The 16,389-nt window shown below is 41.1% G+C and overlaps 1 protein-coding gene and 1 long non-coding RNA gene across 5 annotated transcripts in view; one reads left to right on the forward strand and one right to left on the reverse strand.

The window, feature by feature from the left end:
• The window catches only part of PTPRD (protein tyrosine phosphatase receptor type D), a 1,779,541-nt gene that overhangs the window by 959,476 nt on the left and 803,676 nt on the right, over nucleotides 1–16,389 (forward strand). For all 4 annotated transcript variants that reach the window (XM_075931585.1, XM_075931599.1, XM_075931586.1 and 1 more), the window contains exon 7: nucleotides 15,700–15,722. The gene's annotated coding sequence lies outside the window, so the exon portion shown is untranslated. The remainder of the gene's footprint in view (nucleotides 1–15,699; nucleotides 15,723–16,389) is intronic.
• The window catches only part of LOC106731596 (uncharacterized), a 40,689-nt gene that overhangs the window by 993 nt on the left and 23,307 nt on the right, over nucleotides 1–16,389 (reverse strand). The window contains exons 2-3 of the long non-coding RNA XR_012904639.1: nucleotides 5,175–5,271; nucleotides 1,753–1,848 (exon numbers count right to left, since the gene is read on the reverse strand). This is a non-coding gene — a long non-coding RNA (uncharacterized LOC106731596). The remainder of the gene's footprint in view (nucleotides 1–1,752; nucleotides 1,849–5,174; nucleotides 5,272–16,389) is intronic.

The following is a 16,389-nucleotide window of genomic DNA, read 5'->3' on the forward strand; positions in this document are numbered from 1 at the left end:
CAGGAGAGGATGCTGCCCGAGAGTGTGGGCATGAATTTATGCCATGTGTGGTACTACTGCATGTTTCCGTAATCCCAGTCTCCTTAGTGGTGGCTTACTGTGGGAAGATGTCCTACCATGGAGTTTGGAATAAAGCAGGCCAGTCCAAGAACCTTGTGAGGAGGACCATGGGGTTCCTGTGTGGTACTCCACGTGCAGCCACATGCACAAGCTGTTGTGCAACCCCCAGGCTGAGAGAGAAGCATGCTGCCTGCCCCTACATGTGTATAGGCAAAGTTACAGAACTCACCTGAACTGCCTTTGCCTGATTTGTCCAAACCCTGGGAGAGTTTTGGGAGGGAGGGACCAGCTCCAGGCTAATGATGACCTCCTGACTGGTGGGCATGGTGTCCAGATTGGCCTGCTTCTCCTCCTCCTCCTCATTATCCTATTCCACAATCCTGCCCTCATCGAGGCTGACAATGAGTGTATCCTAGCTGGAGTCAATGACAAGTGGGGGGAGGTGAACGGCCCCACTTCCAGGATGGTATCCAGCTTTTCATAGTAGTACAGGTGTGTGTTACCACCCCCAAGCAGGACGTTGCTCCCTGGCCTTGGTGTAGGCCTGATAGAGCTCTTTTATTGTCTGTGCCCCTTTTGGACCCGGCTGGCCGTCATCCAGCCATAGACTTCTGCATTACATCTCTTGGTGGACTCGGGTCCTAAAGAAAGATTTGCAGGTTCTCCTGATAAGAGAGACTCCATAACCCTGTGGAATATGTGTTTACTAATCCAGGGTCAGAATCTTCAAACATGTCCTCACTTTGTTAGTGCTTAATAGATTGCATGTACATTATTCATGTACATTTTTCAGCCATAGGCAACACACATTAGATGATAATTATCAATTTTGGCAGTATACAATAATCCTTTTCTTCTTAAAGTTGTTTTTAAATACACTGGGTGAAATTAAGCTCCAGTAATTAAATTAAACTCCATGTCATCTGTATTCTGTAAGTGTATGAAAGGATTTTAAAATAAATTAAAGTGGAAATGCTGTAAGGTATGTGTTTAGAATTTTCACACTCAAAAGTTTTATTTTCACTTTATCTTAGTTTACAGTAGTTACTGCAGCTGTTGTCTTGAAATTTTCCTTTTTTTTCCCCTTTGGGATTGCTTTTGAGGATTAAATAAGATATCTTAGTAAATATAAATGGAACAATAACATGGATGTCACTGAAGTTTCAATCTTTCTATGATAGACTAATAGTTTTATATATTCATTGAGAATGTGATTTGTTTAAATATGCATGTCTAAAATCATTACTTTTTGTTATTGCTGTCATAATCTAGATGATTAACTAGATGATAATATAGTAATGGAAACTTTTCTTTAAATGCTGCCAACACTGCTAATGAATCAAAGCACTCCTTAAAAGAGAGAGAGTCTGTATTTGATGTTAACTAATGTATTTTAACATATTCTATTAAGAACAAAGATACTCCTGATGGTAAACTAAAACTTCATAAGAGGGGTTTTTTTCATCGTAGCTTTTTCTCCTTTAAAATTTGCATTTTCCTGATTTTGGAAAACTGATTGATTTACATGAGCAACTAATGATCTCATTAATTATCCATGTGAAAATTAGGTGGAGCTTTGGGAGAGTTATGAATCAATCATTCCATTAAACAACTCTAAAAGGGTGGCAAGAGTTTACTGAAAGCTATTATTTAAACTTTCTTTCTTTACAAAGTGGATTCTTTTTATACTACCTTTTGTTAACCTGGTGCAAAGCTTCTTGAACTTGATGGAAAGATTCCTGTTGACTTCAGTGGTGTAGTGTTTCCATCTCTTGATGCAGGTTAACTCTATAAGGAGAAGCAAAGTGGTGAGAGATGATTGGGGAGAGGAATGAAGGAGTAAATAGCATAAAAAGTAAAGGCAGAATTTAGATAACTGTTACTGGTTAAATCTAGATTAATGATTTGTATTCATTTATTTAGACTAATAATACCTGAATGCTATATTTATAAAAGGATATGACTAATGAACATCGATTGGCAAAGCCAATTTGTATATTTCTGTAGTCCGCTGTTTTGCCAAAGTGTCAGCAAACTGGATGAATACTATTGACAAACCATCATAGATCATGGTAAATGAGCTTTATAGATTCCTAGATGGAAAGATGGATGGAAGGTTTCTTCTAAAGTTCAGAGGGTTAACTGGTCTATGCTTCCCTTTTCATAACAAAGCCCTTTTCCTTGTCTTGCCCCATTTCCTGTTTTCAATTTCTGCCATCTCCTATTCTTCATTTTAATCTCAGGAAGGCCTAGTATATGACACTTTCATTGAACTTGAGTCCATGTTCACTGAAGACAACAGTAAAGAACACCCATACCCTTCAATAGTAAGCATCAGGGTTTCTGCTAGATTCTCTGTAAGACTGTGCTAGATTCTCCCTACCATCCATTTCCTTTCTTGGAGCTCAGAATTACTTCCAAATACACCAGAGTCACACTTCCTAAAACTGTAGAACTATAATTTCTCCAGCAGAGATTGTTTATCTCACATGATAGGGATCTTGTGGCAGATTGAGATGACAGAGGCGAGGGTTACTAATCTAATTTTTGGATTAGAAAAAAAAACCTTTACATTGTGTTTGAGATTTGGACTGGGGTTTTGACTCCAGATGTTACCTTATTTTAATGAACAAATTTACAAGACTTTCTGGACATTTAATGTATTAAAATATTTATTTTACAATCCTTGGAATTTGCAAGGATGCAGATGCCATTTTAAAAAAGAAAGTCTAATAAATGTCCTACTATTTAACTTTTGCGGCGGAGGGACAAAGCTTCAGGAGAAGGATCCATGTTTCAAAGGCAATTAATAAAATTGCTCTTCACAAGTAGCTTTATTTCATTCGTATTCCATTAGGACAATTTCTACAGTCTTTTTCAGGGATAATTCTTCTGTAGTCAAACTAACCAAGCTATGGGTTACCTTGCCCAGTCTTTTCTGTTTAAATGGCTCCCTGATCTAGGAGTTTCTGACCACTGTGTTAGTTGGTCTAATAATGAAAAGTTTTATTTCAAACCTCACATCAGTTTAAAAAAAAAAAACTTTATTTTTTTTGTAGTTAAGTAGTATTTGGTCTGATCTTGATTGCCAAGTGCTGACAATTCCACCACATTTTTAAGTAATGATGCTAATATCTGTTATTTAAAATATCGAAACAGCAGAATGATGCTCCAAATTGGTGAGATATTAACTTAACACACATTATTTTCAGAAAATTAATATGCATATCTTCTTGTTCAAAGCAATGCAACATTTTTGTGAAGGATCTCAACTCCTTAATTACGGCATTTACATATGAATACAATTATGACACTAGTTCATAAAAACAAATGCACACTGAGAAACAGTGTTTCAGACCTTTAGAAATACTGTTCGTTAGCTTTGCTAATCTTCAGTTAGGTGCCAGATCAGAGAAATAGTCTAATTTAGAGCACTTACTGAACGTTATTTATGCTCTCTTTACACTTTCTCTGATACATACAGTCCCAATTAATATTAATCCTTCTGTTACTTTGTTATCCTGTTCAAGTGGTAGCAGTTGCAGCTCAGTGTAAATTGGAATTTTAAAAGCAGGTAGGAGTTCTGGGTTCACAATGAAGTACCTTAAGTATGTTTTTGTAGTAATCAAAGTAGAAAAAACTAGGGCATCCTCAAACTTGATGTTCCAGCTTCTTGCAGTGTTGCCCTGGCAGATATTGCCCACCATTTGCAGTATTTTTTTAAAGAAATGTAGTGGCTGACTGAAGTTGTGTGTGTATCCTGTTCATAATTATGCAATGTCAGACTATATTACCCTACGTGCTGATGATCTATATTATATCAGGCATAAATTAACAGTATTTCCACTTCATAAATAATTGACAGTTACCATGTAATAATGTATTTATTATAACATATTTTGTTTATTTCCCCTGCATAGATGGGCCTCACTACAGCCAACTCTCTTTTATACTAGTTAATTTCTTATTTATATAATTGATTAAATTGCCATTAGTTACTTAATATAAAATAACTACATAGAATGTACATTTTAGTAAGCAGTTATAAATCTAAATAGCCTTGTTTCCTTATCATTACATTATTCACATATAAGAAATGATCATGATCTTTATCGTAAGTACCGTGAGCACATAGTGTATACGTGCAAACAGTTAACAGTGTAAACTCAGCTTTTAAATAGTCTCACTCTATATTTAACCTTTTGAGCTTCTTGAACTTAGGTTCTTAATCTGAAGGGGAGTGATTTTTATCTTTATTACATGCAAGATAAGTATCAATTAAAAAGAACTGAAGTTTTTATACAGGTTTAGATAAAAAACACAAAAACAGCATTTTTTAAAAAATTCCCTAATATGTTATCTTTGATAGCCATACTATTACTATTACTGATAGCAATACTATTAACCATACTGTCTATGTTAATTTTGTTTGTACTAGTCTGATCTGCTTGTTCAGCATTTTTTGTTGAACTGTGTTTTATTTGCTTATGTTAATAGATTCTTTTTCGTGCTTGGAAAGTAAAAGTTATAAGCAGTGGTGAAGCACTAAACTGGAAATAATATTAAACAATTACTTTTATGAGAATGAAGTGAAACAAAAGCATAGACACATTTTTCCAAGCAACCCTTTCAGTGACTGCTTAACATACTAAATAGCAAGAAAGGTTTGTAAAACACATGACAGTGTATTCAATTCCATTTAAAGGATGAACTGTCATGCCAGCTGTATGCAGGGGGTTCACCTATAGCTGCCTACACACAAGGGTGCAGCACTTAATCCTCTGAACAGTCCCTTTGAAATCACTGATTCTAATCAATGCAGTAAGCACCTTGCCCTGCAATAACTTTTTAAGATAGGGCATCAGTTTGTAATTCACAGTCTTGGGTGACAGACTATCAGCCTCCTGAGGTAAAGAAACAATGAACTGGTAATTTCAGCAGCATTGTGCAAGTTATCAGATATTACAACAACGTCATGATCTAGAAGTCATATGGACAACTGCTGAACCGCACTTCTTCTATGTGGAGCTGTTGCTGGCAGAGTCAATAGCAAGAAAGAAAGGAAAGGTTTAATGCCTATCTAAAAGTCTTGAAGCTCACTTACTGGATTTTACCTGCTAAACCCTATCACTGATTTTTTTCCGAATGCTGTATCCCAAAGTCTTCCAGTGTGTCCCACATCCTTCATTCCATCATCTGCTTTATGACTCCCTTTTGGATAATAAAAGACAATATAAAACTTCATTAAAATTCACTGCAGTGTCATCTTGATTCATCTGGATGAACACTGGGGAGCAATTGTATATCCCAGAGAACTACTTCATTATTTAATATCAGGTAATCAGAACTGCATTTTGAAAACCTACAGTTCCACTCCAGTCACTCCTCACTGACATGTGCAAACACCAGAAGTAGAATTCTAAATAATTCAATTATAGAAATTATGGAATCGACCTAAATAAGCAGGAAAATTCTCTATATAGTGTAGGATGTTTTATTTTAAATGGGGGAAAAAAGTAACATTAGCCACATAAAAGTTGAACATATGGTCATCTCAGTTATAGAGAAAAAGTCATAAAACAGAGAAATAATAATGGAGCAGTTACCCAAGAGAATTTCTTTTAATAATATAGCTACTAATGCCATTTATGAAATTTCACTGTGATTATAATAAAGGTCACGAGAGAACATATGTCCCAAGGCGATATAAAGTTGAGGCGGTAAACTGAGAATATAAACCTGGAGTCTGATAGAAATACAAGTTCATCATGCAGAACCAGGAGTCGGATGATTTTTATAGCCCCTGTGTTAATCACAGGACGTTCTCTGTTTCAAAACTCTAACCTCCATTAACCAGCCAAGATTGGTGTTTCACAATCTCAGTGTTGAGCTGAAGTCAGGAAACGTGCAAGATGAGATCATCCAATTCCTCATAATGTAAAAAACCAACCAAATCCACTTATAATGATAAACTGCCTTTTTAAATTTCATTTCCAAAATCTTAATCCAATCTTAAAGACAGTGAACTGTGATAGTCAATATTCTAGTAACTGAAAAAAAATATTTAAATTGTGCCAGGGAATGCCTAGAAGAGCAACTTTTCTTCTAAAGTTACTGCAGCATCCTAATGAACTGAACCAGAACAAAAGTTGTTGTGAATATATAGAATGACATAGGGTCTGAAAATTAGAAACTCAGATGCTGTGGAGGAAGGGTCAAGAAAAATGGTCACTTGAAACAAAGCACGGCTTTTGTGCTTTTCCAGTTAGATTATCAAGGCTGGTCTGATGCTACATAAGGGAGCACAATGGGATGATACGTGAGAAAACACAATGATTCTACTATTGATTGCATAGAGTAAATCAGAAGTAAGGGCATTGAAATCATGTGGGGTAAAACATATTAAAGACGTAACTGTGGCTCTGTAGAAAGATATTCCCTCCATTTTTCCCTCCCTCCCACCCCCAGATGGGTTAGAATATGTTTCTAATTGTGGTTTCATTATACCTGTAATTATAATACATGGACACCTTTTCACAGATAATTGTCCTGGACCAACAGAGCAAGACAGGACACAAGCAATGTGGTTTAACTAGGCTGCAGCTCTTTTTACTTACCACATCTGGGAAGTACCCAGCAATGACACATCCAGAGCAAACCATCCTTCCTTTGTAAAAATTTCCCCTGGGGAGAGATGCTGTCAAGTTCCACCTATTTATTTCAATTGTAGCTGGGACTTCATCTTCCTCCCCTCATTATGAGGATTAAGGGGCTGTGTTGTCTTCTCACTATAGCAGATTTTAGGAGCGGCAATCCCATTCCACTCCTCCTTTAGGAGTATCAACCCCATCCCTCTCCATCTCCTAATCTGTTTCCAATCCCAGTTTATAGGGAACTGGAGTTTATTGACCCACAATGGATACCTGTCATGTTACAATAAAAAATGAATTTTACAATCAAATCTGTCCATGGTGCCTTTTGGAAAGGAAGGTGGAAAAAATGTTCATTCCCAGGATAATATGATGTTGGATAAATTCCTTCCCAACCCCCAAAGGTAACTAGCACAATGCTTACACCATGGTCCAAAAGCTTGGTCCTATTCCAATCCCAGGGGGATTTTCTTGTTAGCATAGAATCCCAACCTTTGGGCAGGGGAAAAGAATTACTAATCTTCCCCATGGGTACACAGCAGCCAATAGACTTACACTGTACCTTTCTACTCAACCAAGCATTCATTGACTGTCTGCTACTCTGAGCCACAATGGGGGTACGTCTAGACTGCAAGCTTCTTTCAAAAGGAGCTTTTTCGAAAGAGATCTTCCAAAAAAACTTATTTTGAAAGACAGCATCCACACTGCAAAAGTGCATCGAAAGATAGCGTCCAGGGCATTCAGACTGCCTGGATGCTATCTCATATGTAAGCAGTGATTGCTATGGATGGAATGGTCACCAGGGCACCTGTGCTTTTTCTTCTTCCCTCTTCTTTCAAAAAAACTTCCTCTTCCACATCCACACGTGCCTTTTTCCGAAAGAGTGTTCTTCCTCATAGTATGAGGTTTACCAATGTCAGAAAAAACCCTGCATTCTTTCAATTTTCTTTCGAAAGAACATGATTGCAGTGTGGACATAGGTGAAGCTTTTTCAGAAAAACAGACATTTTTTCTGGAAAAAAACAACCCTGTAGTCTAGATGCACCCTGGGTGAGGGGAGGGGAATTATAGTTCTTAAAGGAGCCACACTTCCCCCGGCCCCTTTCTGCTCCTTGACTATGGCATTACCTATGGCTATTACCCCCTGTCTAGCCTTGACAATGCCTTCCCCCTTCTGAGGCTGCTGTGGGTGTTGGGTGACATTCTCTGGTGACGTCCACTGAAACCATTGAATGTAATATACAGTATCCTGCAAGGGTTCCTTGTGCTCAATTCAATATTCTGAGCAGCCATTATTCAGACAAAACTTGTTGAATCAAGGCAATGTTTTGTCTGAGTAAAGACTGCAAAATTAAATTTTAAAGACAACAAGATTTGCTCTTTGTACAAGTTATATCAGTTGCATGGAAACCCACTTCTGCACACTTGTGGTTTCACTTAATGTATTTTTCTCAAGCAGCAGACAATTTTTCTGGCATGATTTTTCCCTCCAGTTTAATTGAGTCAGTGAGTAGATACAAAGAAGAGATGTTTTTATTTGTCTCCTGCAGAGGTGCTAATAGGAAAGAAGACGATTTTCCGTTGATTTATATTTATGTAAATATAAAGCAAGATTTCTGCAGAAAGCTCAACCTTATGTAGAATATTTCTATAAGGGACACAGGCCTTATTACAGTAGAACCTTTCATTGTAAATTACAGTTCAGAGGTTGGAGCTGAAGAAGTAATAAGCATAATTTCTTTGAGTAATTGGATATGCTCATTCTACTGTACATGTGTGTGCACCTTGTGCACAGTTGTCAGAGATTTTTCTCTCAGCAATACCTATCCAGGTAGTATGAGGACCCAGTGCTGCTTCATGCTGATTCACACAGGGATATAAGGTAGCATCATCATAGCCTCTACCACCTACAATGGTTGCTGAAGCTGCTATCTTTGTGTTTGCAAATCTTATGTTCTTTAGTGTAAACTAGGGCTGTGCCCCCGGCTCACGGTTCTTGCCAACCTCCCTCTCTCATGGGGATAGGAAACCCCAGCTCTGCTCCCAGACGCCAGGGAAGGCCAGGCTGAGTCTGCGACAGCCCCGGCTCTTCCCCACTTATGTCCCCAGCTGTGCCATCCCCAGCCCTTCTCCCTGCACAAACCCTGGCTCTTCCACCCCTCCTCCACAATAGTTTTTCCCCTCCCTGAGGCCTAACCCTCCCCACCCCCAGCAGCCGGGGAAGGTCGAGCCCCGGGCTTGCTTTGTTGCCCTGCAGATAGTCCCGGGCTTGCTGCTGGGGAGGAGAGCCCAACCGCTGCTAAGGCTGCTGCCCCTGTGGAGCCAGCAGAGCCAGAGCAACTGAGCCCCAGGAGAGGGCAAAGATCATGTCCTGGAGCCGGGGGTGGGGTGATGTGACGGACGTGCTGATGTCACTCTGTCACCTCCCAGGAAACATTTTTCTATATATAGAGAGAGATGATGATAACGTTTTGTTAGTTTTAGGCTACTTTAGAGGTTTTGTACATGCTTTAAATATGAGTAAATTTAGTATTTGCTGGTTCTCATTTGAGTGCTGGTATCAGTAACAGAATTATGCCTTGTTCTCCTGACTTCAAGTTCTATGACTCATGTAACAAGACTAAGCTAGTGAATGACTAGCGTCCCAACTGCCTTATATGTCTGGGGGAGGAGCACGAGTGAAAAGTGTTACATTTGTAGGGGGTTGAAACCTTGCCCAATGAAAGAAAGGGTAGCTAGTTACAAGAAGCTGCTCATGGAGTCTATGTTTTGCCCATTGGAATCTTCCCATTCAGCCTGGGTACCAGGTATATCCACATTTGTGAAGGAACCCCTTCCCAAATCTGAGTCAGATGTTTGTTATTCTAAGGGAGTTCAGAAAGTTGTTCTTCATAGCAGAAAGCTTTTAATTAGGACTACTTACTATGTTGAATTGAAAGATTCCATCTGGTCCAGACAGGAAGGTATTTACCCATCTCAAGCTCATATTCATCACATATTTGATCCTCTTGTTTATTAAACAGCAAACTTTAGCTATTAGTTCCAGACTATTTTTCAAATCCTATGTCCACAGAGGCATAGCGAGGATGTTATGCGCCCGGGGGCAAAGGAAAAATTTGCACCCCCCCTCCCACCGCCATGTGGCACAGCCCCAAACCTGATGCACAGCTGAGGGGAACTTGTACCGCATCTTCCCCCACCCCCTACAGTTTGGGGCCGGGCTCTCGCATGCACTAACCCGCCACTGGAAATGGAGGAGGGTTGGGCTTGGAGCAAAGAGGCAGGGAAGAGGCTCCAGCAGGCAGAATAGGAGCACGTGAGCTGAAGGGATGGGGGGAGCAGAATGGGATTAAATTGGTGCCTCCTTAACATGGTGCCTAGGGACAACTGACCCCTCCGGCCCCCTCGCTACACCACTGCCCCCGCTCCTGCAGATCTATCATCTTATGCATGTACAAGATATGTGAAAGCCATCCCATGAATCTGCAGTTAGTGTCTGTGGCGCCTGCTTCTGGGTGGTGTCTCAAAGCTGCCACATTCACCTCCAAAGAGGGGGCGTCCCAAAGCAGGCCCTTGCTGCTGACTCCCAAAGCATCCACAGGTCCAGTCTCCTTTCAATGGGCTTACTTCCCAGGGTTCATTGATCTTGGATCTGGCTTCCATCCCCTCTCCAACCTTTGCAACTGCCCAGAGGTGCTCACCTTCCGCCTTATCCATTCCCACCTCATTCACCCCGCAGGGACAGTCTTTGCCTCACTTGTCCTAGAGACTATTCTACCAAGACGTAATACAACATTTCCATGTAAAAGGACTCAATACAAAGCTGAAAACTTCAATGAGAGAATGATTAATACAAAGACGTGTCTACATCTGCTGCAGAGAGACACCTCTGCCTGCCTCCATCCCTCTCCCCCAGAGTCTACAGCCCCATTGCAAAGCGGGGGAGGGGAAGGAAAGAGGCTGAGGCCCATCCAACGGGACTGAAGCAGTCATGAGCAAGCCAAGCCCAGGAGCCATTCTCCTGTCCATTGTGGGTGCTGTGTTGCGTTGCTTCAGGCACGCTGAAATGCAATCACCTCTGGGGTGGTCTGGGCAGCTGTTTAACACCTGCACAAGATTTCAGGCAGGGGGCAGTGCGGGCTGCCTGCCTGCAGAGCCTCCGTCAGAACTACTGTGCCCTCCTGGCCCTCCTGCCTATCAGGGTGGTTAAATACTGGACTAAATTGCCTAGGGAGATTGCAGAATCTCCATCACTGGAGATATTTAAGACCAGGTTAGACAGACACCTGTCAGGGATGAGATAGGGCAACTCAACTTTGAAAGCCCCAGGGGCCACACTGATACTTACAGAACATGCTGAGGGCCTCAACTTAAGTGTGGTTGCATATGCAAGCGAATATATACAAATAGCTTCTCTCACACTGACAGGCATGAATACAAAGATTAAGGCAAGACTACACAACACGCTGGCCCCATTTAAGTCAGTTCTGCTGATATTAATAAAATGCAACATTTACCCAATTTCTACCCATGTGACAGCACTTTTCATGAGCAATGACAGTCCAAGAATGTAACTACTAAAACACATATCAACAGAAGATCATTACACTGACTACTTTTTTGTTTTGGCTCCCACTCACTGGCCACGTGTTGATCCCCACATAAAACCAAACTGCACCACGGGGTGCAAACAAACTGGCCATAGGCAACATACCAAGTTATTAATAAATATTTTATAAACCTTTACCTTTTCTCTCTGCTGCCATGTCTCCTCTCCTTGCTCCATTAGCTTCCCCTGGTGCCTGCTGCCCCCCAACTCCTCACCCTCCTCTGCAGTCATGACTCCTTCCCTTCACATTGCTCTCAGCCCTCCCACGACCTGTCCCCCTTCACCAGCCCTTCTCTGCCCCCTGTGCCCACTCCTCCAGTAGCCCCACTCTGATCATGTGAGCTACCCCTCATCCCCTCTTCTAACACCTCCATTTACATACCTGCCCTGCCTCTCTCCTCTGGTGCTGGTCCCTCCCCTGCAGGTGTCTGACCTTCTGCTTCACTCCCATAATCCCCTGGCACCTGCACCTTTCCTTAGCCCTGCACCCTCCTTGTGCCTCCCCCTTCCCTCACTGCCCCTGCCTCCTTTGCCCTCTTTTTCCCTGATGCGACCCCCTCACCACCCTCTGCCCCATTCCCCTCATGCCTCTCTGTGCCCTCACACATGACTTGCTCATGCCCATCCCTCCTTTCAAGCCTTTTCCCAGCATCTTCCCCTCCCCCCTCTAGATCCCAATGCCCTTACCCTCTCCTCTCCCAGCATCACCCTGTCCCCTCTCCCACTGATACCTCCCCTCCTGCCCTTTTCCTCATTGTCTGCACTTGGCCCCCTGGCATTTGTCTCTCCTCCACCCCTGTCCCTTGGTGTCTTCCCCTCCCACCCCCTCCCGCTCCGCAAAAGCCCCTTCCTCTCCCACCCTCTTCCTCTCTCCTCCGCTCAAGCCCCTTCCTCTACCACCTCCCGCCCCTCCTTCGCTACACCTCTGTATGTCCACCATGTTTCTGAAGTGTTCGGACAGCTGTCTACAGGTACACACCCCAGTTCTCCATGACACTTAAATTTAGTTCTGTCATAGATGATTAATTCTTCATTTGAGTTTCACGGTGACTTGTTCTGTGTAAGACCTTTCTATAAAGGTGTCTTTCTTGGTTACTATTGCTTGACCAAAAGAGCAAGGGAATTGCTAACCTTACTATCAGAACCTCCTTATATGATCTTCTTTCGAGACAAGATTCAACTTCAGCCTCACCTAAGTTCCCAACTAAAATAGTTTCCATTTTCCACATTAATGAAGCAATTTACTTCCTTACTTTTTTCAAAAGCTTCATTCAGCTAAAAGTAAAGTTTTACTCTCTTGATGTTATGAGAGCTTTAAGCTATTATCCTGGATTGAGCTAGGCCATGTAAGTCTTTCTCACAACTGTTCATTGTGGTTTCCTACAGAATAAAGGGCCACCCAGTCTCCAATCAAAGGATTTCTTCCCGGTTTTCTAGCTGTCTATGGGTATGTCTACACTACCCTCCTAGTTCGAACTAGCGGGGTAATGTAGGCATACCGCACTTGCTAATGAAGCCCGGGATTTGAATTTCCCAGGCTTCATTAGCATAAGCGGGGAGCCGCCATTTTTAAATCCCCGCTGCTTCGAACCCCGTGCAGCGCGGCTACTCGGGGCTCGAACTAGGTAGTTCGGACTAGTGTGCCTATTCCGAACTACCGGTACACCTCGTTTCATGAGGAGTAACGGTAGTTCGGAATAGGAACCTAGTCCGAACTACCTAGTTCGAGCCCCGTGTAGCCGCGCTGCATGGGGTTCGAAGCAGCGGGGATTTAAAAATGGCGGCTCCCCGCTTATGCTAATGAAGGCCGGGAAATTCAAATCCCGGGCTTCATTAGCAAGTGCGGTATGCATACATTACCCCGCTAGTTCGAACTAGCGGGGTAGTGTAGACATACCCTATGTTACCAATTGGTTGGTATTACTCCCCAAGTAGAGCTGTTGGCTCATTCAACCAGATCATGGGCAGCTTCCACAACATTTCTGGCTCACATATCCAGGCTGGACATTTATAAAGCAGCACCCTGGTCATCAGTACATATTCTTCTCTCTCGCTTTACTGCCTCTCATCAATCTAGAGATGATGTCATATTGAGGGGTGGTTCTACTATCCCTGTTTAAGTGAACTCCTAGTCCTCTCCCAGTTCAAACTGCTTGTGAGTCACCTAGAGTGGAGTGGACATGAGCAATCATCTGAAAAAAACATTACTAACCCTCCCTTCATCCCGTCTGTATCAGAGCCTTTCTGGTAATCAGGAGGCAAGGGGATATGGGGATACTTCTGCCCTTTATACATAAGTGCAGCTATGGGAGGCCAAAGGCCATGCCAGATACTGCTGAGGGAAAAATCTCTGACAACTCCAGACAAGGTGCTCACATTTCTAGAGTGTAATGGACATATCCAACACATCTCAGAGAACGTTAGAAATAGTTTCCTTCAGATTCATAACAGATTTACAAAACAAAAATAATTGCAATCCAGATGCTATGTTTTTTGCCTGCTTAGGGATTTTAGTTAGCCATGTACTAACAGCTGCAAACACATATTAGGCAATTCACTTTCACTACAACTCCCCAGTTTCTCTTAAAGCACGCCAAATTAAATGTTCAACATGTTGAGGTTTTGTCTTCTAGAAATTCACATTTTATATGTAGGAAAATTAACCATGTTTAAGCACTAGGAAACAGCCCACATCCCGGGGGGACATAATCTTATGGACTAGTTAATTTACAAGGTTTTGAAAGTACCACTGCATATTGGTGATTTGTGTGAGAGAGTGGTATTTCTAGACACAGGGGAGAACTGGGTTGGAACTCCTTCTTGCAATGACCCTGACCTTGCTGTCCTAAACACCGGGCAGAACTGTCTTACAATGACAGCTACTACTCTGGCTCCCAACTTTATCTCCTCCCTCTGCTTAGAAAATTGCAAGGAAAGAGAGATTAGCATGTTCAAGCAAAGTGGACATGGTGTTACTGGCATATGTAGTACTTATACATGGTATAACCTTCTTCTCCTGAGCTCCTCTATAAGGCACCAATACTGTCTGCATCTGAGTACCATGATTGCCATGCTGTCAACAGTGAATCAAGTTCACTTGTATATAAATGGACTGTTGTTCCTTTTTCTCTGGCTTGTACTTATTTGTCATTGGGAGCGTCTCAGAACAGGGGTCATTTTGTAGTTTTTGGACAGTTTTTACAACTTAGTGAATGCTAGTGCAAATGCAGAATAATGTTATGGGATCCTTTAAATCTTTGTTATGCATTAAGAATAACCACCATATTTAATTCAGGATAAATGTGACAAAACCATTGTAAAGAAAAGATGGAAGCAAAGAGTAACACCAGGACACACAAAATCTTGAGCAGAATCTTGAGTCCTCAGCTGATCCCCAGCGCTGCCACTTTGAAGTACCCCTCTTCTTCTCCCCCACTTGCTACGTCTATCAGATAGAGACTGCAAAGGAGGGGTGGGAAGCGACTAAACTATCCTATCGACTAGTCCTTAACATCCCTAGTTTGGATTGGTGGAAGTATGTGTGTTTGAGGGGAGAAGGAGCCAGGAAAACAGTAAAAGAAATGATGGTGCTTTGGCCCTGAAGGAGAGTTGTCTGGAAAGGCAGGTTTTGGGACAGCAAGCAAATAAACTGTCTTTTGCTGTTTGATTCCCATCACGTTCAGGGAAACAGGACATTATGGAAAATCTTTGTAAATAAAGAACATTGCGTAAAAAAGAACTCGCATGCTAAGTTTCTTCTCCTAATTGGAACAACCCACAAGAATGAACTTTCACCTATCTGCTCAGGTCAAAACAAGCAGCAAAAACAATAGAACTAAAAGCATCTTTGAAGTTGAGGGCAGAATGGCTGCTGAAAAAGAAATCTATATATTTAAATATTAAAAAACTTTAATTTATCAATGGTAATGCTTAAATTCTAGGATAAAATTACAGGAAGCTAGCCTTTCCCCAAAGTAGAGTTATTTGATTAAGCATTTGGATATATCCTGTATTTGTCATCCTCTGCAAGCAAAGTTACATCTACCCATTTCTGTTCTGCCCCTGCTCTCCATTCCTCTGATAAAGATAATTGACTTCAGTACATATAGTCACCAAAACAGAAATACTCTCTTCTCTTCATAATGCTGTTCCAAACAACTTTAAGTGTTGAATACTATATGCCAAAACAATCTTGTAACTTAGTATTTGAATTCATTCTGAATTTTTTTTCTTGACACTCTTCAGTAATTATTAGTTGAATTGTTCCTGAGTTAGTTTTGTGCAATATCAAAGCAGTTCACTTTCCATGAATTACCAAGGAATGTATCCAGAATTATGCCACTTTTTGCTAAAAACTTCTCTCTCTTTTTTTTTTAACAGGAGCTCCAGTTCACAAGGTTGAGGTAAAATACTAATTTCATTACTAGATTAATACTAAGTAGACTACTTGTAAAAAACAAAATACTGTAGTACTTTCCAAGTATACAATATTTGTTGATAAGTTACTGAATGAAGAATTCTTTTCTTTAAAACTGGACAAAAACTTGGATTCTTTATCTGTTTATGAATTCTGAAAACATGGGTCTCTAACTATTAGCAGTATTTCATTTTATCTCTGCCACTTACTCAGACTGAGACATTGGGAAGGATTTCAAAAGTGGTTTCCAATTTTAGATAGCTCTGTTTTGATTGCTCACCTTCAGGCACTGTAAACTTGGTTTTCTAGTAGTATTGAACACCTACAACTTCAGATAATGGCAAAGCCTCTGCCTCCCGCAGCTTATTCCGGAAAAGTGGCTGATTTTCCGGAATAAGTGGCCCAGTGTAGACACAGCCTCCCTATATCATAAATATGTTATGTGGATTAATAAACTTAATGTTTTTAAAGTACTTGAAGGTCTTTCAATAGAAGATACTGTTACTAATACAAAGTATTCATCTAATTTATGTTATCATGCTGGGTCTACTAATGGCACTTTTATGCTATTTTGCCTATAATTCCAATATGTCAAAGAGTTCCACAAATTTGATTTTAGCCATCTTCACAACACCTCTGTCGGGTAGGCAAAT

This window comes from Pelodiscus sinensis, chromosome 6 (assembly GCF_049634645.1).
Source record: "Pelodiscus sinensis isolate JC-2024 chromosome 6, ASM4963464v1, whole genome shotgun sequence".
In the NCBI taxonomy this organism is placed as follows: domain Eukaryota; kingdom Metazoa; phylum Chordata; order Testudines; family Trionychidae; genus Pelodiscus; species Pelodiscus sinensis.